Genomic DNA, 27831 nt, shown 5'->3' with positions numbered 1-27831 from the left:
AACTCATTTCAAAGAAAACTCAAGCCAAAGAACTGACATGACTGGTCACCTGACAAGAGGATAATGGGATCAGATGGATAAGAATATAAATCAAGATAGGGCAATGTGGGGGTAACAGCAGGCCTTAAGGAAAAAAGAACTCCCCATCACCACATGCTTAGGCAGAGAGTGCCCAGAGGATAAGTACTGTACTCTAAAGATGGTGGAGGGCAGGTCTGGGACTAGTAGAGGAGATGGAAAATTTAATAATGAACATGGCTAACGAGCTATGGAAAGGCAAGAAAACTCAGACCAGGATCCCATAGACCCGTAATAGTCTCAAGTCTGGAATCAAATAATAGGAACAAGTAGAACAAGTAGCCTGGGGAAGGGGGCAGGGAACAGAGACTTAAAGAGGCTATGGTCACTTGTCCATGTCTTAGGGCATGAAATTCAAAACATGCCACCTAAGTTGGAAAGCACAACCTAACTGGTAACTTTGGTCAAAGCAGTCAAAAGAGAAATGTCCACAGCAGAAAGTCACATTTTTAGTAAAGAACTACAGAAATGATCCCTGAAAGAATAGTCTTAGAAAGTAACGTTTCTAAAGATGGAAAACCAAGTTGTAATGTTTAAGCGAACCCACATCATAAAGCGTAAGAATAATACATACTTTATCCACTAATGGCTAGGATACAAAGAAGCATGAGAAGTCTCAAAAAAACAAAAGGAGTGAGCCACAGATCTAAAGCACATTTTAAGTGATTATGGCACAGACCTGTAAGAACCAAAAGTCTTCAATTCTCCTGGACTGGGGGAAGCCTCCCAAAGGCATACTTGGTGTGAAAGATGGCTTCTGAATTCCCCCACGAATCTACCATGTCTACAACTATACATGGAACAAATCCCTCTGAAAGGAATCCAGAAAGTGACTGAAAGACTCCTACTCACAGGAAAATACCCATTTCAAAACAGATAGAAGAGGGTCAGGTGGGGGTGCACCTGGTTTAGTGCACACATTGCAGTGCACAAGATAGATAGAGACAGAGAGAAAATGAGAGGGGAGGGGAGAGATAGAGAAGGGAAAAGATAGAGATACCTGCAGGAGGAAAGCTTCACAAGTGGTGAAGTAGGGCTGCAGGTGTCTCTCTGTCTCTTCCCTTCTCTATCTTGCCCCTTCCCTCTCAATTTCTTTCTGTCTCTAACCAATAATAAAATGAATGAAAATATTTATAAAAAAAAAACGATAGAAGATTGGGGGAGATAGCATAATGGTTATCCAAAAAAGTCTCAAGCCTGAGGCTCCCAGACCTGGGTTCAATCCCCGCACCACTATAAACCAGAATAATGCTCTTGTAAAAAAAAAAAAAAGACAGAAGCTGACACATTCTCTGAGCATAAATGACAATCAACAAGAACAGACATCACAATTCCCAGAATGTGCTGAAAAGGCGAAAACTCTGAACCCAGCATCTAATAGCACATTCATATCACTAAGGATGGACATCTAGCCACAAGCTTGTAGCAAACAATGAGACGGTTCTTTTTTTTTCTTTTTTATTTAAGAAAGGATTAATTAACAAAACCATAGGGTAGGAGGGGTACAACTCCACACAATTCCGTTCTTAAGGGGTTCAAGAGCCATACTCCCGAGGATTCAGTTCAGGAGAAGCAGACAGAAACAGTAGTCTTTCCTGAAAGAAGTCTATTTGCACTTTTCAAAAGTTGATGCCTGAGGGCCAGGTTTCTAATTAAGCATACATCTAGGAACTGTCATCCTCCTCAGTAATTGGGTGATTAACAATATTGTCTCTGTGTTCATCCCGTGGCGTGCTTTGGGCCAAGAAATTCTCCCTAGAAGGTTATATACACATCTGACTCCCTGTTTTGGCTGCTGCCTATGGAACATGACTCCTGATCAGCCAACTTTGGGTGTGATTATTCTGGTGTTGAGAGGAAATACACTTCTTTTTGGTCCAGGTCATTAGAAGTTTCTTCACATCTGATATAGATCCTTTTCAAATTTTTATTAGTATCATTTTCGTGATCATGGTATCTCCCCTGCCAGGTAAGTATTATTAGTATCATTTTCAAGAAGCAAATCCTTTAGCAGTTTCTGTTACATTGTTTTGTCCTTTTAAGATTGTAGCTACAGTGCAATCAGATGTCCAATTGACAAGCAATAACTACCAATTATATGGCAGTTTTGTAGACTACAATCGCTTTTTTTAATGCCAGCGAATGAATCGCTAGCCTTGTGCATACCACTGACCTTCCTCCCCAGATTTTTAGTCTCTGTTTTAGAGAATGAAAGTATAAAAAGAGAGGAACAAGAAGGACACTAAAGCACTGCTCCACTATCCACAGAATTCCTCCTGATAATATACATGCTATTTCCATGTGGTTTTAGGGATCAAACCAGAGTCTGCATGCATTCTACACTATGAACCTCCTACCAGACCCAGGATTATATTAGTCTAAGGAGCACAAAACAATAAACTGATATATGTATACAATGTGAAATGATTACTTCCATATAACAGCAACAACAAAAATACTAGCACTACATTATAAAAAAAAAAAAAAAAAAGAACCTGGAAGGATAAAATGTGCCTAACAGCAACAACAAAAATACTAGCACTACATTATAAAAAAAAAAAAAAAAAAGAACCTGGAAGGATAAAATGTGCCTATACAAGGTGAGCATTCAAAATCAACCACTCCTAAAGGTTAATAAGAAAAAGACAGTAACTTAAAAATGGGGAAAAGATAAACAAACTGTTCACAGAGAAAAACTTACTACAATAAATAAATAAATAAAAGATTCAACCAGATCCTTTAAATATGGTTAAGAGAAATACACAGATCTGTTTTTGGCATAGAAGAATGCCAAGATACACTATAAAGTACAGGCTGCAGAGCAGAAGAAAAGCCAAACTATTTATGACCACACACATCCATCAAACATACAGTACCCTGGATTGATGAGTGCAGCCTAGCACAGCTACAAAGTGCTTGACATTATGTGGCCTCTATCTATGCTACTCAAACTACACCAAACTTCACTAACTGCAGTTGTTCAACAAATACCAGGTATGCTCCAGGCACAAGTCGTGTGCTATCGCAGGATGGCTCTATGTAACCCTCACAATCATCATGTGGACCTGGCACCCTTCCTCCAGAGTCTGTTCTGCTGACCACATGCTATTCTACTTTGAAATGCACACAGGAAAACTAAACATCAAACTGTCAGATGTGGTCTCTAAAGAGGAAGTAATGGGAAAAGAAATAAACTTGAAATATTCTAATATTTCCAGTGGTACGTGTATAATGAAGCCCTCTGTGTAACCTTTTCCTTTCTGTTAATTTCTCCTACCAAAAGTAATCATTAGTCTTAAATTGGTTATAATAGTCTTAGAGTATTTTTACAGTACTTTAACCACACGTGTAAATTATCTATTGTATGCTTTTGGTTGTTTTAAGCCTCAGAAAATAGCAACAAAAAAAAAACTGAAAAGAAGCACCTAGAGTTTTTTCTTTTCTTCTTTTTTTTTTTTTAACTTCACTGTCATTTATATATGTTGGTACATTAACTGACTTGCTATCTATCAATAGTACTCACACATTGCCTCGATTGATTGAACATAGCTAGTTACCTAAGAAGTTTGTACCTATTGTCATGAGTAGCTTAACAACATGAATACATTCTGAGAAATGTGATGCTATACAAACATCAGAGTATAATTATAGAAACCTGGACAGTCTAGCCAATACATCTAGGCCACATGGGACAGTCTATTAAGACCACCAACATGCATGTGGTCCTTCGTTCACTAAAATGTCAAAGTAATATGTGACTATACTCCCATCAACAAGGTAAGCTCCATGTCTATTTTCCTGTCATTTGGCACTTTCATGCTTGTTATTTTTTCAAACTAAAAGATGCAAAATAGTACTTTATTTTATTTTATTTCACCTGACTAGTGGTGAGGCTGAGTGTTTTTCATACAGTTATTGGACATGGTTTATATCCTCTTTATGTCTTTATATCCTCTGCCCACAGCCTTTTTTTTAACCAGGTTATCTTTTCTCATACATTTAAAAAATATATTTGTAACATATTTTGAATATGGCTTTCCTCAGTCTATTTGTTTCTCATCTCTGTCTATGGTGTTTTTTTTTTTTTCCAAGAGAAATAACTTTATGGTCAGTGTACTCTCTCTCTCTCTCTCTTTCTTAATTGCATGTTATTGGACAGAGAGAGGGGTAAATGGAGATGGCGAGGGGAGAATGAAAGGGAATGAGAGAAAGAGAGACACCTGCAGCATGCTTCACCGATTGTGAAGCTTTCCTCCTGCATCTGGGGATTGGAGGCTAAAATCCTGGTCCCTGCACTTGGTAACAGGCATGCTCTCCAGGATGTGCCACTGCCCATCCCCATCAGCGTACTCTCTGACTTTTCTTTTTCTACATATTCAACTGCATTTATATGAATACATAACACATATCCACTATTTCTTGGGTTAATATATTTTAAGCAGAGAAGAGTTCAAAAGTGAATATAACAATGAATAAAAAGAAACAGGAACTCGGTGTTTTCCACTCATGGCATTAAAAAACCTACCTTAAAGAACATTTAAGTTTTAAGAATATGACAAAATTGATGCTTGGAGTTACACTGTGTAATAGCACTTTTGATGTGATGATGAGAATGAAAAAACAAGTGTGAATCTATTTCCTACTTCCTAAAGCAAGTATCTCAGCATGACCCAGCACTACCACTTCCCAATTTGCATAATAAAATTTATCGTCTTTCACAAAATCTAAGTTATCCTCAAATATTCACAAGATAAATCTTATTTCCACTTTTAAAAGGCTAGCCAGTAGGGAAGATTCAGGACCTAGACAGCTCTCTTCTCTGACATGCAATTTTTTTTATTACAAAATGGATCCTAATTCTATCAGCTTTCTCATTTTCCCTGCATGTACCTAGACTTGAACCAAGAAAATATGAAAATGCTGCATGTAATTTCATATATTACTATAAACTGTGTTTTTCCTCTAACTTCTTTTTTAAAAGGTATTGAACTCAGGACCTCATGCTTGAGAGTCTAATGCTTTCTCCACTGCACCACCTCCCAGACCACTCCTCTAACTTCTTATTTATTTATTTATTTATTTATTTATTTATTTTTCATGTGTCTACGAGGAGAACAGATGTGGATTTTAGCAATTGTGCCTCACATACTTCTACTGGACAGAACAGGTAAAAATATTTTTATTAAAAGTTCAAAGTGCTTTCTTTCTCTCATGAAAAAAACATACGCATACACTATCAGTATGCCACTCACATTTTATTTTCCTCTACATCAAACCTAAGCATTTTATAATAGCCCAACCACTGACTTGCAATACATGTTCTGGCATTAGTTTTCTAATATTTTTAATGGATTTTTGGATAGAATATTTACATTTGGAGCTATTACTATAGAAGTAAGCAGAGAGTTGGCTGGGGGAAGAGAAAGCAAGGTGAACAGCCCATGATCAACAGATATATAAACCTTTAACAGGGCCAGGCAATGGTACACTTGGTAGAACAGACATATTACAATATGCAAGGACCCAGGTTCAAGCCCTTGGTCCCTACTTGCAGGGGGAAGCTTCACGAATGGTAAAGTAGTATTGCAGGTCTCTCTCTCTCTCCATTTCTATTTTCCCCACCCCTCTTGATATCTCTATGTCTCTATACAATAAATATTTTAAAAGAAAATATTTTTTAAAAGATGTATAAAGAAAATCTTTAGCATTCTCAGCACTGTGCTTATATCTACCTGAGAAATTTCAACTGTATAATGATTAACCCACAGCTAATTAGAAATGGATTCTTGGATACTAGCTCTGAAATCTGTATGCCTCTACTCTGAACTAGAACTTTCTATAGTTAGATTGTTTGTAATTCTCCAGGCAAAATTTGTGTACAGCTATGAGAAATGTGTCCTTATCAACCAATTTCAAAGTCAAGTAAATATGATGGGGCCCACAAACAAGACAAAGATCCACTTTTTACATCTTTAGGAACTAATACTAATTAAAGCCATTGGAATACTCATTATATACTCACCAGAGTGTCAGAAAATTTGGAGTCTGATAGTACTACATGTAGACTACCATGTAAAACCATGGAAGCTCTAATATGTGACTAACTCAACTACCCTGAATAACAGCTCAGTGTTTTCTTATATTGCTGAAGGTATACCATAAGACAACCATTCTGGTAGGAGAAATAGCATAAGACCAAGAGATACAAGATACTGGGTACTGTACAGCAAACCCTAACAAAAGGATTTTTCAAAGTTAACCCAATTACCAAATAATGTGATGATAACATTAACTATCCATTGTCTTTTTGAACCCTAAGACAGCAGGAACCTCACATCTCCACTATAGAGCCTCTACTTCCCCCAGTCCTGGAACCTTAGGATAGGGCCCACTTTCCCGCATGCCTCTCCCAATCCATATCAAATAATATTGCATCTGCCAATCAAAACCTAACCAACACAACGATTGCCACCTCAACATGCTTCACCTCAGACTGTGTCCAGAGACTTCAGGTGTGGAATGACAACCCTTCAGCTTCATTACTCGGGTGAGACCTTTCCTTTTATACTATTCTCTAATTCCATCCCAGGTGGTTCACTTTCTAACAAAGTCCCATAACCTAGATATACACCAGGTTCTGTGAGAGAGAGCATATGTTCACACGTATCCATAAACTACTGCAAAATATATACCTGAAAGCAGAAGTACACTAGAGTTTGCAGTGAGTACCCCCCTAACACTTCCTCTTCACTATCCCAAGCTTTGGGTCCATGACTGCTCAATAATTTGTTTGGCTTCATATGTTAACTCTCTTTTCAATCACCAGGTTCCAGATGTCATCAGGATGCCAGCCAGGCTTCCCTGGACTGAAGACCCCACCAATGTGCCTGGAGCTCTGCTTCCCCAGAGACCCACCCTACTAGGGAAAGAGAGAGGCAGACTGGGAGTATGGACCGACCAGTCAACGCCCATGTTCAACGGGGAAGCAATTACAGAAGCCAGACCTTCCACCTTCTGCAACCCACAATGACCCTGGGTCCATGCTCCCAGAGGGATGGAGAATGGGAAAGCTATCAGGGGAGGGGGTGGGATATGGAGATTGGGTGGTGGGAATTGTGTGGAATTGTACCCCTCCTACCCTATGGTTTTGTTAATTAATCCTTTCTTAAATAAAAAATTTTTAAAAAGACCAAGAGAAAGATATATGTGTCCAAAACAGCATTGTTCATAGTGACCAAATACTAGGGGGTTGGGGGGGGGGGACACACAATGTCTATTAACAATAAAATAGCTAAACATACTGTGCAAATAATAGGAAACTACATGATAATGAAGAAAGAATTATAGCTTCATATAGCATATGGGTTAATGTCAGCACAATGCTGTGCAGAAGAAGTCACATATTTCTTAAATATAGTGAGAGCAGTGCATGAAACATATAACTACATAGTCAAAATTAAGCAGTTAGCAATTCTGTTTGGGGAATGCCTACACTTGGGAAATGCCATACATAAGTTTTAAAACTAAATTAAAAGCATACAATGTTTTCCACTAAAGTGATTATCTGGAGGAAGTGAACAGGTTACAGTAAGAAAACGATCTTCTGTGAGCTAGTAATATTCTATTCCTTGACTGGAGTGCTTACACAGGGATTAATTTTTTGTTGTTGTTAAACTTCTACAAAATAAGCACTCTTTGGCTTCTAGCTTTACTTAACATACCAGGAACAAAGTGTAGACGAGGCACGTCACCACCTACCCTACACCCCAACACCCCAACACTGAGTCCACTGGTTTCTACCCTGGGTACTCCACGAACACTACTCTTGTCAAAGGCAGTAACGTTATATTCACAGAGTTTTTAGTTTTCATCTTCCCTACACTCACTCTGTGACTGACATCACTACTAAAATTTTCTCTTCCTCACTGTACGATGTAGTGCTTGGTTTCAGGATCACTTTCTCCAAGGACTCTGCTATTTGCCTGCCCTGTCCATCACCCCATCTAAGTCATTAGGGGCCCTCTTCTGTGGTTCAGCAGTATTCATCTATCACAAGTACATGATACCCACCTCACCTCTACACTCCTTGAAAGGACAAAGAACTTGGTAAACAGTGAAACCCTAAAATCTTCTTAAAAAGAAACTGACCCTATCTGTGTCTTCTGAAAGAACACAAAGTAAGACTCACCACCTTTCCATAAAAACAGTCCTTCAGCGCTATTCCAGTCTTTAGGTCCATGATTGTTCAACAATTTGTTTGGCTTTGTATGTTGGTTCTCTTTTCAGCCACCAGATTCCAGATGCCAGCAAGATGCTGACCAGAATTCCCTGGACAGACGACCCCATCAACGTGTACTGGAGCTCCAGTTCCTCAGAGCCCCACCCTACTAGGGAAAGAGAGAGGCAGACTGGGAGTATGGATCGACCAGTCAATGCCCATGTTCAGGGGGGAAGCAATTACAGAAGCCAGACCTTCCACCCTCTGAAACCTACAACGACCCTGGGTCCATACTCCCAGACAGAGAATGGGAAGGCTATCGGGGGGAGGGGGTGGGGTGGGATGTAGCGATCGGGTTATGGGAATTGTGCAGAATTGTACCCCTCTTATTCTATGGTTTTGTTAATGTCTCCTTTCTTAAATAAAAAAAAAAAAACAGTCCTTCAAAAATCTGAAGACTGTACAAACTTCTATTCCATACTAAGTCATGAAAATCTTATCTTGTCAAGCGCTATTTGAAGAATATGGTTTTCAGACACTTCCCCAATTGGTTTTCTGGCTTTTAAATTTTTATTTATTTATCAACATGAGAAAGGGAACATAGAACATCATTCTAGCACATACCATGCTGGGGACTGAACAAAGGGCATCATGCTTACAAGTCCTATGCTCTTCTTCTGCCCCATTTCCTGGGCCATGATTCACCAACTTTGTCTAATTCATTTATACAATACTCTCTGCTTTGATGCAACAACTTCTGAATTTACACCACCAATAATTCTGCTGTGACTAAACAGACCTCATGAGATACATTTTAGCATACAAAATTATTGCTTAGGAATTTATTGAGTGCTTTGATATCTATTAGAAATGTTAGAAGTAGGGAGCCAGATGGTGGCTCACCTGGTTGAATGCATATGTTACAATGTGCAAGGATCCAGGTTCAAGCCCCTGGCCCCCACCTGCAGAGGGAAAGCTTTACAAGCAGTGAAGCAGAGCTGCAGGTGTCTCTCTGTCTCTCTCCTTCTCTATCATCCTCTTCCCTCTCAATTTCTGGCTGTCTCTATCCAATAAACAAATAAAGACAAAAAAATTTTAAAAGACACTTTATAAAAAAATGTTAGAAGTCATTAAGAATCCTAAATAAAAAGTTCTATAGAAATACTGTTTTAAAAAGACTGATTAAAAAAATATAGCCTACCTATGTATTTTCTTGGGTTACCAGAAAAATAGTGTAACTAGTGGAGTGACAGATTTACATGCATATAAAGTTCCTTTTAAACTTTCTTTTTCTGTCCACAGCACTGCATATAGCAGAGTGGAAATTTGAATTCCCCTCACCCTCTCTCTCATATGAAAATTTTTTTAAATTATTTATTTATTCCCTTTTGTTGCCCTTGTTGTTTTATCATTGTAGTTACTATTGTTGTTGTTATTGATATCCTCTTTGTTGGATAGGACAGAGAGAAATGGAGAGAGGAGAAGATAGAGAGGGGAGACATAGATAGATACCTACAGACCTGCTTCACTGCATGTGAAGCAACTCCCCTGCAGGCGGGGAGCCGGGGACTTGAACCAGGATCCTTACGCCAGTCCTTGCGCTTTGTGCCACGTGCACTTACAACCCGCTGCACTACCGTCCGACTCCTGAAAATTTTTATAACTATTACAAAATAAAATGAATCATTAAATATATATGATTTCTTTGGAAACAAGGAATAACAAGAATGTTTAAATGTTTCAAATGCATTTATTCTCAACACTAGTGGATTTTAAATGTTCAAATCAAGGTGAAGTATTATACTTCACAGTCCTGGCATCAAGACAACATTTAGTAGACTATTCCTTTACTTAATTACATAGCTAATACTTTTATACTAATCCTAACTATTAAATAGCATTCTTGCTCACAAATAACTCTTCTCAAGTTGAAAATCTATGATAGTCACATAACTTTCCAAATTGGTAATTAAAAAGCCATCAGAAGATTGGACAACATACTCTACTACCCAAGGAAGATGGGTCCTGAAATTAGTGCAGCCTGGAACGTTCCTAGCCATGACCACAGAATGCAAGCTCAGACCTACAGGGATGCAGAGGTTACATAGGCTCCTGTGATGAATATGGGTACCAGATCAAATTGATGGGGGTTACAGTTAATAAAATTTATATACTTTTTCCCATATTTGGGAGCTACTCTCTTTCCTGATCCAGTTTTCTAGCCCTTTTTCCACCTATGACAGCATCTCCCCAGACAATAACTTGGGTCCACCTGCCTATCAGATGTCAGGCAAAGGCAAAAACTAGTAAAGTCATGGGCCTCTTAGAATATACCTAAAATAGACCTACTAGCTTGTTCCAAAACAGAGACCCCAAATGTCCATCTGCAATATTTTTGCCTTTATTCATGATTAGTCAACAATTTGTTCTGCTTTATATTTTAATTCTCTTTCAGCCATCAGGTTCCAGATGCTAACATGATGCCATTCTGACTTCCCTGGGCAGACGACCCCATCGATGTGTCCTGGAGACCCACCTCCCCAGAGCCCTGCTCCACTAGGGAAAGAGAGAGACAGGCTGGGAGTATGAATAGACTTGTTATCATCCAAGTTCAGCAGAGAAGAAATTACAGAAGCCAGACCTTCCACCTTCTGCACCCCATAATGATCCTGGGTCCATGCTCCTAGAGGGATAAAGAATCAGAAAGCTATCAGAGGAGAAAATGAGATGCGGAGTTCTAGTGGTGGGAACTGTGTGGAGTTGTACCGCTCTTATCCTATGGTTTTGTCAGTGTTTCCTTTTTTTTTAAATATTTTTTTATTTACTTTTTGTTGCCATTGTTGCTTTTATTGTTGTTGTAGTTATTATTGCTATTGATGCCGTCATTGTTGGATAGGACAGAGGGAAATGGAGAGAGGAGGGGAAGACAGAGATGCAGAGAGAAAGATAGACATCTGCAGACCTGCTTCACCGCCTGTGAAGAGACTCCCCTGCAGGTGGAGAGCTGGGGGCTCGAACCAGGATCCTTACACCAGTCATTGCGCTTTGCTCCACGTGCGCTTATAATCTGCTGCGCTACCGCCCAACTCTTAGTGTTCCCTTTTTATATATAAATTTTTTTAAAGACAAAAAAAAAAAGAATAGGAAAGCTTTCAAGGGAGGGGGTGGGCTATGGAGTTCTGGTGGTGGGAACTGTACCTTCTTATCCTATGGTCTTGTCAAAATTTTCACTTTATAAATAAAATCTTTAAAAGCTTTCAGAAAAAAAAATTGATAATTTTTATGGTAGCTAATATGCCTCAGTTCCAATGTCACTTAGAAGGTATCATGCTACACAAATAAATGAAAGGATGGAATGATTCAATATAGACTCAGAAGCAAAACATCACATTTACTGAACTTAAAATACCTATAATTGTTTAAATGATCAGTGAGAACATGAAGTAACAATTAAAACTACTCAATAAACTTTTATATGTGAAGTTTAAATGTCATTTTAAACAAACCAGTGTGATTCCTGTTGCAGGATGGTTGGCTTTAATTCTTTGGAAACTGAAAAATTGTGCAGAATTAGCAGAACAAGTAAAACAACCACAAGGAGATAAGGCAAAGACAGTGAACTAGAACAGAATTCAACTGACATTAATTAGTACTACGTATTCAGACAATTTACTTAATCTCTCTGAACTTCAATTTAGGAATCAGTAACTTTCATAAAGACAACCAGTCAAGGCACATAATGGAAAGTAAAAGCCTCACATACAATAGCAACAAGCAATATGAACTAGCTTAAATAATTTTAAAAAAACATATAATAGTTACAGAAAGCGAATTTTTATTTATTTATTTATTTATTTATTCCCTTTTGTTGCCCTTGTTGTTTTATTGTTGTAGTTATTATTGTTGTTGTCATCGTTGTTGGATAGGACAGAGAGAAATGAAGAGAGGAGGGGAAGACAGAGAGGAGGAGAGAAAGATAGACACCTGCAGACCTGCTTCACCGCCTGTGAAGCGACTCCCCTGCAGGTGGGGAGCCGGGGTTCGAACCGGGATTCTTATGCCGGTCCTTGTGCTTTGCGCCACCTGCGCTTAACCCGCTGCGCTACAGCCCGACTCCCACAGAAAGCGAATTTTAAAATGCTATGGGAAGAGAGCCCAAAACACTGAAGTAAATAGAAAGGAAGACTAGCATAAATAAAAATGTTAATTTCTCCCTATGTTAGTTATTAAATTTAAGTTTGATACAATGCTAACATGCTTTTTAGAAAAGAGAACACTGATTTTAAAATGCAGAGATCTAAACAAGTGAGATAATAAAATAAATTTTAAGAATGGAGGCATCCCTTATCAAGGAGTAAGGGAAAAAAAGCCCTAAAATAATGAACAAATGAACAGATAAATGAAACAGAATTGGAATTTCAGAGGTAAATATAAGTACATTATGGGTATTTAGTCTATGATAAATAATTTTAATATACTGAGTATAGGAAATTCAGAATAAAAAAATTACATTTATATAAAGCTCCTATAATTTAAAGAATAACAAAACTTTATATTAAGTTTATACTAAGGATTATGGTATTTAGTCAAGAGAGAATTTGTTATATGCATGTAACAGAATTACATGTTTTGTAATTACATGTTTTGCAAATTATGTGTAGATTACATTAAAAACCAAAGTAGCATTTTCACCTAATTGGTAAAACCAAAAACTTCAATAGTACATTGTATTGTCAGATGCATATGGAAGTGAACTCTAAAATATTATTGGTGTAAGTGTATACTAATACAAAGCTGATGGAGTACAGTTTTGTCAAATTGTGGCACGTTATCTACTTACATAGGAATGTACTGCACATTGTTATAAGAGAAAAATTAGATGGGACAGGGATAAAAGTACTTGTCAACAGAATGTCAGCAAATCATTGAGAAGAATGGGGCAAACATATAAATAGTAAGATGAAATGGTAATCTAGATATTCTGAGGTAGCAGGCCTTTGTCCCAACCAAGAGAATCCTGCTTTTGTTCAGTTACTTGGCAAGTACTCGCTTCAAGAAAAGCTAGGCCCTTCCTTCCCTTGGCCTATAGAGTGAACAGAAACTGGTTTAACACTACCAATGACAACTTATTCAGGACATGTGACTGTGCTTTAATTCTGGTCAATGAGAAATAAAGCAAGGTGCAGATTACAAAGCACTTAGAAATATACTGATTTCTTTCAAACATTAAAATATTGAACAATGTTGTTAAAATATTTTTTAAAAGAAAGCAATGAAGGGAGTACTGAGTATTCTTCACTCTTTAAGAAAGGAACACATTGGTGCATTGCACCAAAGTAAAAGTCTCTGGGGTAGTTCAGGGGGAAGAGTACAGGTCCTGGAAAAGGATGACAGAGGACCTAGTGGGGGTTGTAGTGCTACGTGGAAAACTGAGAAATGTTATGCATGTACAAACTATTGTATTCACTGCCAAATGTAAAAGATCAATCGCCCAACAAAGGAAAAAATTTAAAAAATTAAATAAATAAAAATCAATAGTCTTGTACGTGAGACTTTTAACTGCTCTCTTCTTGGATAGTAAAAGTGGGGGCGAGAGTTCTTCATTACTTTTTGCATCTGTAAAGCAAAGTCTTCTGGGGCCGGGTGGTGGTGTACCTGGTTGAGTACACATGTTCCAATAAGCAAGGACCCAGGTTCGAGCCCCTAGCCCCCACTTGCAGGGGAAAAAAGGTGTGTGAGTGGTGAAGCAGTGTTGCAGGTGTCTGTCTCTCTTCTTCTCTATCTCCCTCTTCCCTCTCGATTTCTGTCTCTATCCAATAAATAAAATTCAAAATTAATTAAAAAAATAAATAATAAACACAACAAAGATGTGTGGGCACTGCCCAAGAATTTTGCATTTACATGTGACTGAAACTGAAAGGGAAAAGGCACCAAGGAATCATGTGAAGCATAGCGTACAGAAATCAATTATCTTTCTGGAAGGCAACCCCAGTAATCTGGTAACAATGACTGCCCTTCAGGGTCATTGTATAACCCACCTACATTTTTTTCCTGCATCATGAGCATTGGTTACCCAAACTCAAATAAAGACATGCTTTACTTTATTACTATTACTATTATATTTATTTTTTTAACAAGAGCATTGCTCAGCTCTGGCTTATGGTGGTGATGAGGAACAAACCTGTGACCTCTGGTACTTCAGGCATGGAAGTCTTCTTGCATAACCACAATGCTATCATGCAGCCCTCAAATAAATCTATTTTAAAGTGCTGATCTGGGGACTAGGTGATAGTTCACCCAGGTGAAGAGCCCTCCTTACTATTTGAGAGGCCCTGGTTTAGAACACATCCCACAGGCGCTCCAAAAGATGCTCTACCATTAGTGGAGCAAAGCTCTCTTGCTCCCCCCATCTCTCTCTCAAATACAGTGAAAAATGACAAGCAGGCTGAATATAAATACATAAACATATGCAATTAAAATTGATCTACAGTTGTGTTCAGATGAAAAAATAATAAAGAGTGGGGGTCGGGTGGTATCACAGCGGGTTAAGTGCACATGGCGCAAAGTGCAAGAACTGGAGCAAGGGTCCTGGTTGGACCCCCGGCTCCCCACCTGCTGGGGAGTCGCTTCACAGCCAGTAAGGCAGGTCTGCAAGTGTCTATCTCTCTCTCCCCATCTTCCTGTCCTCTCTCCATTTCTCTCTGTCTTATCCAACAACAATAATAACAATGATAAACAAGGGTAACAAAAAAATGGGAAAAATAATAATAAAGAGTTGAGTGCCAGAATTTAAGACAGTATGAGATTATCTCCCTGTAATGAATCTGTATAGCTAGTTTCACCCCAATACATTTCATGTGATGGCAGCCAGGTCTTAAAAAAAAAGGAAACATTTTCAAACATAACTGGATCACAGAAAAACACCTCTGTCAAGCATAAAGTAAAATAAACTACGCTAGTGGTAGAACCTACTTTAGTAATGTGATACATATAATTCGAGAACTACAGCCTCCTATAAGTAATGAAAATGAATTCACACCCCAAAACTGGGCAACTAGAACTGGGGAGACAGCCAACATAGTGCTAAGGCATGCCAGAGACCTCAGAGGCCCGGCCACAAATGCCAGAGTTGAGCGGTGCTCTGCCTTTCCTCTCACTCTCTTATGTAGACGAATAAACCCTTTTTTTCTCTTTAATTGGTGAAGCCAGCTTTTATAAATCACCATCAAAATCAGTTGGAAATCTTTACTTATACATTAGGGCTTCCAAAAGACACCTTTTAAGTCATTCCTGTACATTGCCTGTCACTTACTTGACTATCAGTGTGACCTTTAGAAAGCAAACTCATCAGGGTTTAGAAGAAAATTCTATCCACTTGTGCGTCCTTGCTACCCCAAAGTGGAGTGTTTGATTACATTTGTGCTTTTAATTCATTTAAAGAAAAAGCACAGGAAAATCATGTCTCAAGCTTTTGTTTAAAATCATGGAGAATATACTACACGAATGTAACAGCTCATATTTACCTTCCATCTTTCCCAAGAGCTTAAACAATCTCAGTGCTAACTGCTATAATTAGAAACTTCATTGCCAGAAATATAGACCAGTATATATGCAGAAAGATGCATTTTACTTAATTCAATAAATACTTACATTTTAGGTACAAGGAACAACACAGATGGGAAAGTTTCTGAACCCACAGAATCACACACTAGCAAAGGACAAACGAAGAACAATGACAATGGCGAAACAGGGGTGACGGTAGGGGGTTAGCATGTGAGAACACAAAGTAAAGGGACTTATTTGATATGATTCTCTCAGCTAATTTCCTTCTCCCCAATTACATGGCAGTGTGTAGCCAAACTCCAACCAGCCTAACACACTGGGTTTAGCCAGCAAGAAGCCTGTTCTGTCAGAACAAGTCAGTACCTTACATATAGTACCTCTTCCCTCCCAGACAATAGCACACAGAACTGCAGGGCTAGATCTCAGACAGCCCATAACCTCCTACTACATGCTAAATTTGATGTTTTTAAAAACAGCCAGACATATTATCTATTATTTATAGCCAGAGTTGATTAACTGACAGATCCTAAAGTGTATTCTCAGATCATCTACAGAAACCAAAAGGAAGCAAGCTGTTCTAAATGCACTCAAACAGAAGTAGAAAGCAAGTGATTTAATCAAGACACCGCAAAGATTAAAACTATGTGTCTTCTACCTACCAGCTTAACAATAATTTAAGTTGTCTGAAAAGTCATGACATACCTTTTTGTTTTTCTATGCAAAAATGTGTCCATGATTTTTCCAACAACCCAATATTTAATTTTAGTTTTAGCCATCTACATAAGATCCTTATGATTTGTCTTGAGAAGGAATTTAAGTACATTTGTTCATGAAGTTAAAAGACGCATCTAGCTAAGTGCACACGTAACTGTGTTGCAAGGGCCTAGGTTCAAGGCCTCCTATATTTCCCCACCTACAAGGGGAAATCACTAGCAGTGAAGCAGGGCTGCAGGTGTTTCTCTGTCTCTTTCCTTCTCAGTCTCCCCTTTCCCTCTCAATTTCTGTCTCTAATAATAAATAAATTTTTTTAAATACAAGATATACTATATACTATGGCTAACTTATGAGGCTTAAGTAAAGACAGTCCGCAGAAATAAATTAATCTATATAAAAAACAAACTCACCACACACACACACACAAACACACATACACACACACACACACACACTCACATGCAGCATAGCAGAAACACTAAGAAAGGATTGATCTACTCCCTAGTCATAACACTTGTTACGCTTCAATAAATTACTAACAAGGAATTCATCCCTGGATAGATGGGAGTTAAGAACTATCACCACTTCTGTTATAAAGTGAGTCTGGAGAGGATGTGTATACTTCAATGTTTGCCTTTCAATGTGGATACAATTACTACTAGAAAATCAGAAGACCTGACAAAAGGAAAAGGTAAGAAGACTTTAAAGTCACAAAACAAGTCCTAGTGTATGATCCCACCAGCAGGATATTACTTAGCAATAAAGAGGTATAAACTATTGTGACAAACACAATGTGGGCGAACTGCAAATTAAATTGAGTGTAAGAATTCAGAAGAAGTACCTATTATACAACACTATATAATTCTTTTTTTGCCTCCAGGATTATTGCTGGGTCTCAGTGTCTGCACCATGAATCCACTGCTCCTGGTGGCCATTTGTTTCCCCTTGTTTTGTTGCCCTTGTTGTTGTAGCCTTGTTGTGGTTATTATTGTTACTGTTGATGTCATTCAATGCTGGATAGGACAGTGAGAAATGGAGAGAGGAGGTGGAGAGAAAAGCAGACACCTGCAGACCTGCTTCACCGCCTGTGAAGTGACAATTTCTTAAAAACGCAAACTAAACCCACCTCTCCAGACTCTTTCCCCACTAGGAAAGATAAAAAGATTCTGGGAGTATGGACAACCAATGCCCAAGTTCAGCAGAGAAGTAATTACAGAAGCAAGACCTCCCTACCTTCTACATCCTATAATGGTTCCTGGGTCCAGACTTCAAGAGGGATAAAGAATAGGGAATATTCCAATGGAGGGGATGGGATAGGGAACTCTGGTGGTGGGAACTGTGTGGAATTATACCCCTCTTATCTTACAATCATTATTGAATCAATAAAAAAAGAAAATAGCATTTCGTTAATACAAGAAAAGTCACGAAAATGCAAACTAATCTATAATGACAAAAATTAAATCAGTAATTGCCTGCATGCAAAAATCAGACAGTGGTGAAGAAAGGGATTATAGGAGTACAAAGAAACTTGGGGGTGACGGAGCTGGTCATCATCTTGACTGTGATGATAGTTTTACAGGTGGATACATACGTTAACATATCAAATCATATATGCTATGTGAGTATAGTTTACTGTAGTCAATTATGTTTCAATAAGTCTCTCAAGTTTCTGAAATAAAAATAAATTCACTTGGGGATCCTGGTGGTGGCTCATCCAGTTAAGCTCACATATCACCACGGCAAGGACCCAGGTTCGAGCCCCCACTCTCTATTTACTGAGGGTACACTTCACAATTGGTGAAGCAGGTCTGCGGGTGTCTGGTGTCTTCTTCCCCTCTCTATCTCCCCACCCCTCTCAACTTCTCTCTGTTCTGTCAAATAAAAATAGAAAGGCAAAGAAAAGAAGAAGAAAGAAAAGAAAAAGTGGCTGCCAGAAGCAGTGGATTCACTGTGCAGGAATGGAACCCCAGCAATAAAAGTGGTGACAATAAAGACAATAAATTAATTAACTAGTTAATTAACTTACTGGTACCCATGTGTCAACAACTGTACTGTTAACCACCACCCCAATAAAATGGGGGGAAAATTACTTCACATTGATTAGCATTTAGGTTTAACTGAAAACCTTACAAATTGAGATTACCTTCATTTCTGGTAAAAGTAAATATCAGTGATTTATTTCAGTTGTTACATCTCAAGTTATTTGTCATGCTTTGTGGACAAGCAACTGACAAGCAATTCTGAAGTGAACACAGATGTGGAACACTTAAATATCTGTACTTCTGGGAGTTGGGCAGTAGCACAGTGGGTTAAGCACACGTGGTGCAAAGTACAAGGACCGGCTTAAGGATACCGGTTCGAGCCCCCGGCTCCCCACCTGCAGGGGAGTCATTTCACAGGCAGTGAAGCAGGTCTGCAGGTGTCTATCTTTCTCTCCCCCTCTGTCTCTTCCCCTCCTCTCTCCATTTCTCTCTGTCCTATCCAACAACGATGACATCAATAACAGCTACAACAATAAAAAAGGGCAACAAAAGGGAATAAATAAATACTAAAAATTTTTTTTAATTATCTGTACTTCTTTCCCATTTGTCACTGTCACAGTTTAAACGATAGAAGCATTTTAGTGAAAATTCCCATCATTTCAACTTACTCATAGATACTCTCTATGGCTCAATAAATCTCTGGTTTTTGGGAAGAAGGAACCTCTGAGACCATCCAGCTCAAAGTTCTCCACTTAAAGAAATAAACTTAGGATTCCATACTCTCTCAGGGAGTCCATCTCTATGTTACTGGCACCAGACTTTACTATTTTAGTGTAAACCGTTTCCCTGAACTCCAGACTCACTGATTCAACTACCAATTCAACATCCTTATCTGAATGCACAGTAAACATCTAAAACTTATTGCAGTCAAAGAGGCATTCCCCCTCTCCCAACCCCACAAAATTTACTCATCTCAGCAAATGTACCATCATAAATGCAGTTGTTCAACCCAAATCCTAGCAATCAAACATTTACTGCCACTTATTTCTTGTCTTTCCCATGAAATCCATTCCTTTTTAGGTGTCTCCAAATCATACATAGCAGTCTCCTTCCCCACTGCTGTCATCATCCTTCACACAGTCTCCCTATAAGTCAGTCATCACACTGCAGTCAAGTGAACATACAGATCGCAGTTTTCAGATATTCATCATACTTAAAATAAAAAATCAACTTGTTAAACTTCTCTCAAGAACCAGGCCCCCTCCAAGCCTCACCCACCACTATTTCTCTTGACTCCTTTGAATTACACTGATCTCCTCTAACACACCAAACTCATTTCCCCCTCATATTAAATCTCTGACTCCAATACCCTGAAACGCACACAAATGTAGACACTTCACCTTTCTCATCTGAATTCAAACATCTTATCTTTAAAAGTTTAGCAGAGGAGGCTGGCAGTAGCGGAGAGGGTTAAAAATAAGCACATGTGGTGCAAAGCACAAAGACCAGCGTTAAGGATTCCTGTTTGAACCCCCAGCTCCCCACCTGCAGGGGAGGCCTGCTCACAAGTGGTGAAGCAGGTCTGCAGGTGTCTATCTTCCTCTTTCCCTCTGTCTTCACCTCCTTCTCTCGATTTCTCTCTGTCCTATGCAATAGCAATAACAACAAGGGCAGAAAAAAAAAAGTCAAGCAGACCTCACAAGAAAAGAACTATCCTCAATCATTTGCTTTTATCACTTTAAAAATATTTATTTTAATGAAAGAATGAGAAGAAAATCAGAGCCTCACTCCAGCAAATGTATGCCAGAGGCCCAACTCAGGACTTCACACATCTGACTACTGCATTGTATTGTATTGTGGAGTCATCTCATAGGCTGCTCATATCTCTCACTTTATTGACTTTGTAGGACTTACTGATGTCTAAAAGTACTCTGTAAATTTATTTACCTATTACACTTGCTAATAAAATCTATGTTACTTTATTCATTTACTTCTGCTTTGCTCTAAAAAAGAAAAGTCAAATTCAATTATCCACTAAAGACATTTCAAACTATGCCAAAAAAAAAATCTCAATGTTCTAGGATTTTTCATTATTGTCAGGTTTTAATTCAACATATCAACTGAGAATTATATTAGTTAGATATTATAATTGTACTGCCTCCCACCAAAACAAAACATTTTCCAATAAGGGCCATGTCATTCATTATACAAAGTATTAACTTTTAGTGATTGCTTGAAATCTGTAGTACTCTGGCATTAAGCATTTACATGATATATAAATGTAAGCATTTTGAGCTCCTTATTTTAAGAAAAAAAGAAGTTTTAATGGTTTTTAGACACTGTTAACAAAAATATGATCATCATTATCCTATTAAAATTACCACTAGAATATAGTGTTTGGAGGGATTTTTCTGTGTGGGATATGTTAAGGAGGAAATGACTTGCCATGAAGACATCACACTGCCTCCACCACCAAGACTCCTACAAGAGGTCCTGTTCTTGACTAGAGGGAAAGCCACAGCTGGAAAGCCATCTGTACACCCCAGCTGGTCAAATATTTACACCAACTCCAGGAAAATGTTGAGTGGTCCCACACAGCTGATAAAAGAAAAATCACCATCAGTAAGTAATCAAGAGCAGTAATTATGAATCATAAACTAGCTCAGTCTTGAGGTGTGATTTTTGTGAACAAACTACATTAACAAAGCCAATCCACAAGACAATGTAAGTGCCCTCAGTTTCTAAGAATAATAAAAAAAAATAGTAGAGATACAATGAGTTAGCTGGGAATAACAAGTAACACGGAGTACAAAAGTGGGATCTCCTATTGGCATCACCTATTAAGTCACAGTAAGCTGGCAACTGTGGATCTAATACACTAATACATCACTACTACCTTCTTCTTCTTCTAGTGTTTGCCCTTCTTCCGTAGCCAGTCAACAACGTCAGGTTGAGCCTGATGTAAAGCTGCTTGTTGCTGGCTTTGAAAGTGACTGGGATCCATGTGGATTCAGTCGGCTAGGTAATAAGCCATATATACAAATCCTCTTTCTGGCCCTGACCAAGTCAATTCTGACATGTATAACCTTTTTATGCCGTATTTTCTTACTATGAAAATAAAAATGTCTACCTACATTCACAAGTTATGAAATACATATCGCCAAAATATGCATGCCACCCAAAATGAGAAAATTGAGCAGAATTCATCTAAGTTTCTAACACTACCTCTCACTTGGTTTGCCTGCCTGGTCAGTTGGACTATGTACAGCAGGCAGACCCCCACTGCGAAAGTTCCTGGACAGAGTGAAAAAATAAGCCAGTATTTGAAAAAACAAAACATTTTATAAAGTGGTATTCAGTATGCCAACTCATAGCCACAAATATGTAACAAGCAAGATAGATGAAAAGAAGCAATGAGAGTGCTAAATTCTCAAGGTACTCCTCTCCTGGATGAGTTCCAAGTGAGACACACAGAAGCCTAAAAAGTTCTCCTGAAGATGGAATTATGGGTGAGGCTGCATTATCCTTTAATAGGAGGCTGTAGTTATATATAGCCCCTAACAAATCAGATTTTTAAAAAATTTTTAATATTTATTTATTCCTTTTGTTGCCCTGTTTTTTTAATTGTTGTAGTTATTATTGTTGTTGTTATTGATGCCGTTGTTGTTGGATAGGACAGAGAGAAATAGAAAGAGGAGGGGAAGACAGAGAGGAGGAGAGAAAGATAGGCACCTGCAGGCCTGCTTCACTGCTTGTGAAGCAACTCCCCTGCAGGTAGGGAGCCTGGGATTCGAACAGGGATTCTTAAGCCAGTCCTTGTCCTTTGCGCTATGTGCACTCACCCGCTGCACTACTGCCCAGCTTCCACAAATTTGATTTTTAAAATCAACTCCCAAAAAGTATGGTAGTTATTGTGGGCAGGGACAGGTAGATGTGGTAAGTCACTACTAAACTGTTAATTAAGAAATCAAATAAAATCAACTCCCCAGAGGAGAAGATGTATTTACATATATATATATACATACATATATATCCTTTTAAAAATGCATAAATAACTTTGAGGGATGGCAAGACCATTGAAAAAATGGGCAAAAAAAAGTATATGTATATGTAGACATAGTTATAGAATAAGCCCATTATCTGTGACCTTAGAAGAACTACTGTAGTTTCCAATGGAGGGGATGGGGACACAGTAATCTGGTGGTGGTAACAATATAAAATCAGGCCTCTATTATCTTATAATTTTGTAAATAAATATTAAATCATGAGTTAAAAATAAATTTAAATAAAGCTTTTGAAGGAGGGATGAGAAAAAGAGACATGTCATAAATTCCTCAATATTATTAGTAACATTTTTTTAGTAGGAATGGGTCAACAACTAGACAGCAACAGAAATTTTAAATAATCAATGAACAAAATATTGTGTGACTTATGTATAACTGACAAGTACATTTTGAAATTCCTATTATGGCACTAGATAATAGAAATCCTTCAGTCCTTCTATCTTTATCATAACAAGGAAGAAAGAAATCAAGACAGAAAGTCAGCCATGCCCCTTGGTCACAGAGGGGGAGTGGGCTGTGGGAAGCAGAAAAGGCCAACATCTGCCTAGAGGATGAAGCTGGCGGCTGCATCAAAATGCAGTTTGTTTGGAGACCTCTCACTCCTGACTGGCCCTAAGAAAGACAAAGTATAAAACTCGGTAAACTGACTATCACTGAGGCCTCTAAAATACAGTTACATGGTTCCGCAGAGAAAAAAAAAAAAAACCTGAAACTTAAAAATTTATCCCCCAAGTAAATCTGTAGGTATATCTTCCTCCTCCCTCTTTTGCTCTCCCTGTCCCTCCACTCTCAACTTGTCTCTGTCCTATCAAATAAGAAAGAAAGAAAGAAAGAAAGAAAGAAAGAAAGAAAGAAAGGAAGGAAGGAAGGAAGGAAGGAAGGAAGGAAGGAAGGAAGGAAGGAAGGAAGGAAGGAAGGAAGGAAGGATGGATGGAAGGAAGGAAGAAAGAAAAAAGAAAGAAAGAAGGGGCCACCAGGAGCAGTGGGTTCGTCACACAAACACCAATCTCCAGAGAGAACCCTAGTGTCAATAAAAATTTAAATAAATAATATAATATAAAATCAGTATTTTAAAAACAAAACAGGCGGGAGTCAGGCGATAGCACAGAAGGTTAAGAGCAGGTGGCGCAAAGCACAAGGACCAGCATAAGGATTTCCACACACCCCCTCCCTGGCTCCCTACATGCAGGGGAGTCGCTTCACAGGCGATGAAGGCAGGTCTTTCTCTCCCCCCTCTGTCTTCCCCTCCTCTCTCCATTTCTCTCTGTCCTATCCAACAATGATGACAACAATAATAACTACAACAATAAAACAAGGGCAACAAAAGGGAATAAATAAATATTAAAAAAAAAAAAAAAACAGGCAAAACCCAAAAAGGCCAAGGAAAGTAAAGCCTTGAGCAGAAAGCTGTATGAGTTGAGGATAGAGCAAGCAAGTGCAAAAGGCCTAAGGTGGGAATGTGCTTAGAATGTTCACTGAACTGTGAGGGAATCAGATAAAATAAAGAGAGGGAGCTATTTTGTAAGAAATGAAGTTAGAGAAACTGGCACAAGCACAATAGAACTTGGGGTTTTATTGCGCATGACAAAAGAATTACCTAGAAGGCTTTGAGGGATACACCATATAATTTGCATTAGAAATATAATATATTGGGGGTTGGACAGTAGCACAGCAGGTTAAGCTCAAGGACCAGTTTAAGGATCCCGGTTTGAGCCCCCGGTTCTCCACCTGCAAGCAAGTCGCTTCACAGTTGGTGAAGCAGGTCTTCAGGTGTCTATCTTTCTCTCCCCCTCTGTCTTCCCCTTCTCTCTCCATTTCTTTTTGTCTTATCCAACAACGACGACATCAATGACAACAATAAAAAAAACAAGGGCAACAAAAGGGAAAACAAATAAATAATAAAAAATAAAAAAACAAATCTTGTTTAAAAATCTAATATATTAAAAAATAAAAAGAAATCTAATATATTTCCCAACAAACTTTTTTCCCCCTTTCAAGTATAGGTAGAGAAATCAAGGAAGAGAGTTATTCCTATTCCCACAAACATGAGGTAGGGTTTGCTTAGAAAGATGAAGGAAAAATAGTAATGTCCACTCAGGGAGGTACAGCACAGACTAGACTTATTAATACCTTAGAGTAACACAGGAGCAGAAGGCACACAGCACTATTATGGGGTATAGGCAACAGGCACACTGCCACTAGCACCTCTTAGTACCATCCAATGTATAACTATATGGTTTGTTCTTATGCTGAGTCCAGCTCTTCGAACCTTAAACAAACTAGAAGAAAAAAATAAGTCCAAAATGAGAATTTATAAGTAAGTATCATGGACATCTTTAATAGTGAATTTCTGGATGTCAGTTAACTGATTTGTCTTTTTAAAAATAAAACTTTTGATACACTTCCAAATTGCTTGGAAGCTTAAAATATTAATTGAATATCATTTTTGGAAAATTTAGAAATATTATCATCATAAATCTATACACAATACACAAATCTACCATAAGCCTGCAGATTAAGTACTGAGTGGAAGAGTGAGAAAGACCTGATGGATCTCTGCAGCCAGAGAACTGGGATTCAAAGTCTAAGTGGGAAAAACAATCACAAACAAAAACATTGTGCAGAAGATTCACTCAATAATGGACAGAGCCAAGATATAAAAGGAGGCTGCATGCCACTTAATGAGGAATATTCTCAAGTCTTTCAACCAGATCACAAAGGTTCAAGAAGAGAAAACATGCCCACCCTTGTGAGCTGACATTCAACTGAAGGAATACTGGCAATTCTCCCACATATAAAACATTCAAGTAGGATAGAATAAAACAAGGTAATTGCTTAAGGGTATAAATGTGAAAACATAATTAAAAACACTGAAAGAATAAAATAAACAACAATGATAACTTAAGAGAAAAGCTATAATAATTCACTTAACTAGTGACTTTACATATTTTGCATTCCAGAAAACTCTTGTTTCTATGGAAAAAATTACAATAGTGCATATATAAGAAAATTTAATGCAAAAATTGTGATAGTGAAAAGTTATAGATGAAAGAAATAAAACTGATACAATTAACAGTGGAACATTATATAGATTTTAGAGAAGAATTTGATAAATTAAAACTCTTAAAAACAAAAGGCTAAAATTTTTATATGCAGCTGGTAGGGATAGACAGCAGAATGATTATGCAAAGAGACTCTCATGCCTGAGGCTCTGAAGTCCCAGGTTCAATCCCGTATACCAGCAAAAAATTTATTTGCAGTATGAAGTATGAGCTCCCCCCCCCTTTAAGTTTGAATCATATATATGGTAAAAAGTGTGATTTAAATAAAGAAATCTAAAACAAAAAAAATCAGAGGCAGGTGGCTTATCGAGTATATGCAGGATTTGCATAAGTAATATTCGAGGCCCAGACTTCAAACCCAGTCACCTCATACACCAGAGTACAGCAGTGTTCTCTCTCCTCTCTCTCTCTCTTTCTCTCGTCTCTCTCTCTTGTCTCTCTCTCTCTCTCTCTCTCTCCCTTCCCCCCTCTCTCTGTGCATAAATAAACCTTTTTTATTAGGTGAACTTGTCTCTGGATTTAAAGATAATGATCATTACATATGCTTTTTACAATGAATGTGTATTACTTTTATGCAAACTAAGTTTAAGTCCCTAGTAGAGTATGTAATACACCAGTGAAAACTGGAAATATACAAGCATCAAACACATGTATACATTGTGAGAGGAGGAAAATGAGTTCCCAAAGAGCCAAAAGTGATAGAATGCCTTCAATAGCAGGATAGCAGGTATGGTCAGAGTGACACCTGATCATGAAGTTAGAAGCACCTAATTCTGCCCACTTTTCAAGTTTCAGATGAACCGAAATTTGGCTTCATCTTCAGTTATTTAGCCCAAATCCACTATTTTGCTTTCAGTCTCGGCCTTTAAAAAGTCTAATGCCTGACTAGAAGGATAGCTTACTCATATGGGGTGTGTTCTGCCATAAAAACAGCTAAGGTTCAAGACAGACTAAGCTACTATCATTTCTGATCAGCATAACTACACAAATAATGCATATCAATATATAAATATTAGCTTTCAAATATAACCAACACATTTACATTTAACTTGTAGTGAAGTCACAGTATGTGATTTAAATATTAATAAATCTACTACTCATAATCTATCAGAACAAACAACTTCATTTGTTATTACAAGAATAAAACGATGACCATGAAAACTATTAATATGAAAACAGATGAGCTATATGAGTATTGTAAGTAAATATCAAGAACAGTTTCAATAGTGAGTTTTTGGATATTTGCAGGTAACTTTTTAAAAAAAATTATTGATACACTTCCTAATTGTTTAGAAGCTTAAAATATTAATTTATTTTTGTAAAATTTAGAAATACTATCCTCATAAAACTATACACATAACTAGTGAAAGCCTGAAGATTAGGCACTAGGTGTAAGAGTGAGGAAGACCAGATCACTGATGACAATTCCAGGAAACAAATTAACTTTTTGAGCCAAGTCTTTAAATTTTTTGAAAGTCAAGAAAAGATTAGATTATAAGTCTCACCAGAGCAACAGAAGTGGACTTACATTATGACCTGATACTCCTTCTCCTGGGGGTTTACCCATGGAAAACAAAGGCACCTATGTGAAAAGATCTATGCATACTTATGTTCATAGCAGTATCTATAAATGCCAAAAGGCAGGTGACTGGCTAAAAAAGTTGTGGGGCATATATACAACGGAATACTATGCAGCTGTTAAAAATTATGAGGTTATCTCTTTGTAACTTGAAGGTATCATGTTAAGCGAGCCAAGTGAGAAAAAGAATGAACAATACCAAATGATCCGACTCATAAGTAGTACTTACAAAGAAAAAGGGCAATAAGGGAAAATATAAGGTGAAACTTGAACTGGGTGTGATGTATACAACAAAGTAAAGAATTCTTGGGAAATATGGGAAGACACAGAATGAAGAGACAATGGAATCCTGGTGTAAGATGAGGAAGGGAACCCTAGGCTGAGAGAGCAAGTTATCCAGATAACTATAAGAGGAGATGAGAGGTTTGCCTGTGTTAAAGTCTATACTGTAAGCCATTAAGGCACCAGAAGAAGAAGGCGCCCATAAGGAAAAAAAAAAAAAAAAGATTAGATTATAACTATTACTTGTAAAACCACTTAGCGCATGAATATGAGACAAATTTATCTTGAA

The 27831-nt window shown here is 37.9% G+C and overlaps 1 protein-coding gene across 8 annotated transcripts in view; it reads right to left on the bottom strand.

The window, feature by feature from the left end:
* MBOAT2 (membrane bound O-acyltransferase domain containing 2) overlaps nucleotides 1–27831 on the bottom strand; it is a 166486-nt gene that overhangs the window by 118180 nt on the left and 20475 nt on the right. For 4 of the 8 annotated variants that reach the window (XM_060187020.1, XM_060187018.1, XM_060187021.1 and 1 more), the window contains one exon: nucleotides 24750–24898. The exons of the other annotated variants lie outside the window; for them this stretch is intronic. The gene's annotated coding sequence lies outside the window, so the exon portion shown is untranslated. The remainder of the gene's footprint in view (nucleotides 1–24749; nucleotides 24899–27831) is intronic. 8 annotated transcript variants of the gene reach the window in all.

Source organism: Erinaceus europaeus, chromosome 3 (genome assembly GCF_950295315.1).
Source record: "Erinaceus europaeus chromosome 3, mEriEur2.1, whole genome shotgun sequence".
NCBI lineage: Eukaryota > Metazoa > Chordata > Mammalia > Eulipotyphla > Erinaceidae > Erinaceus > Erinaceus europaeus.
The sequence above is the reverse complement of the archived record's forward strand: the minus strand, read 5'-3'. Positions and strand labels throughout refer to the sequence as shown.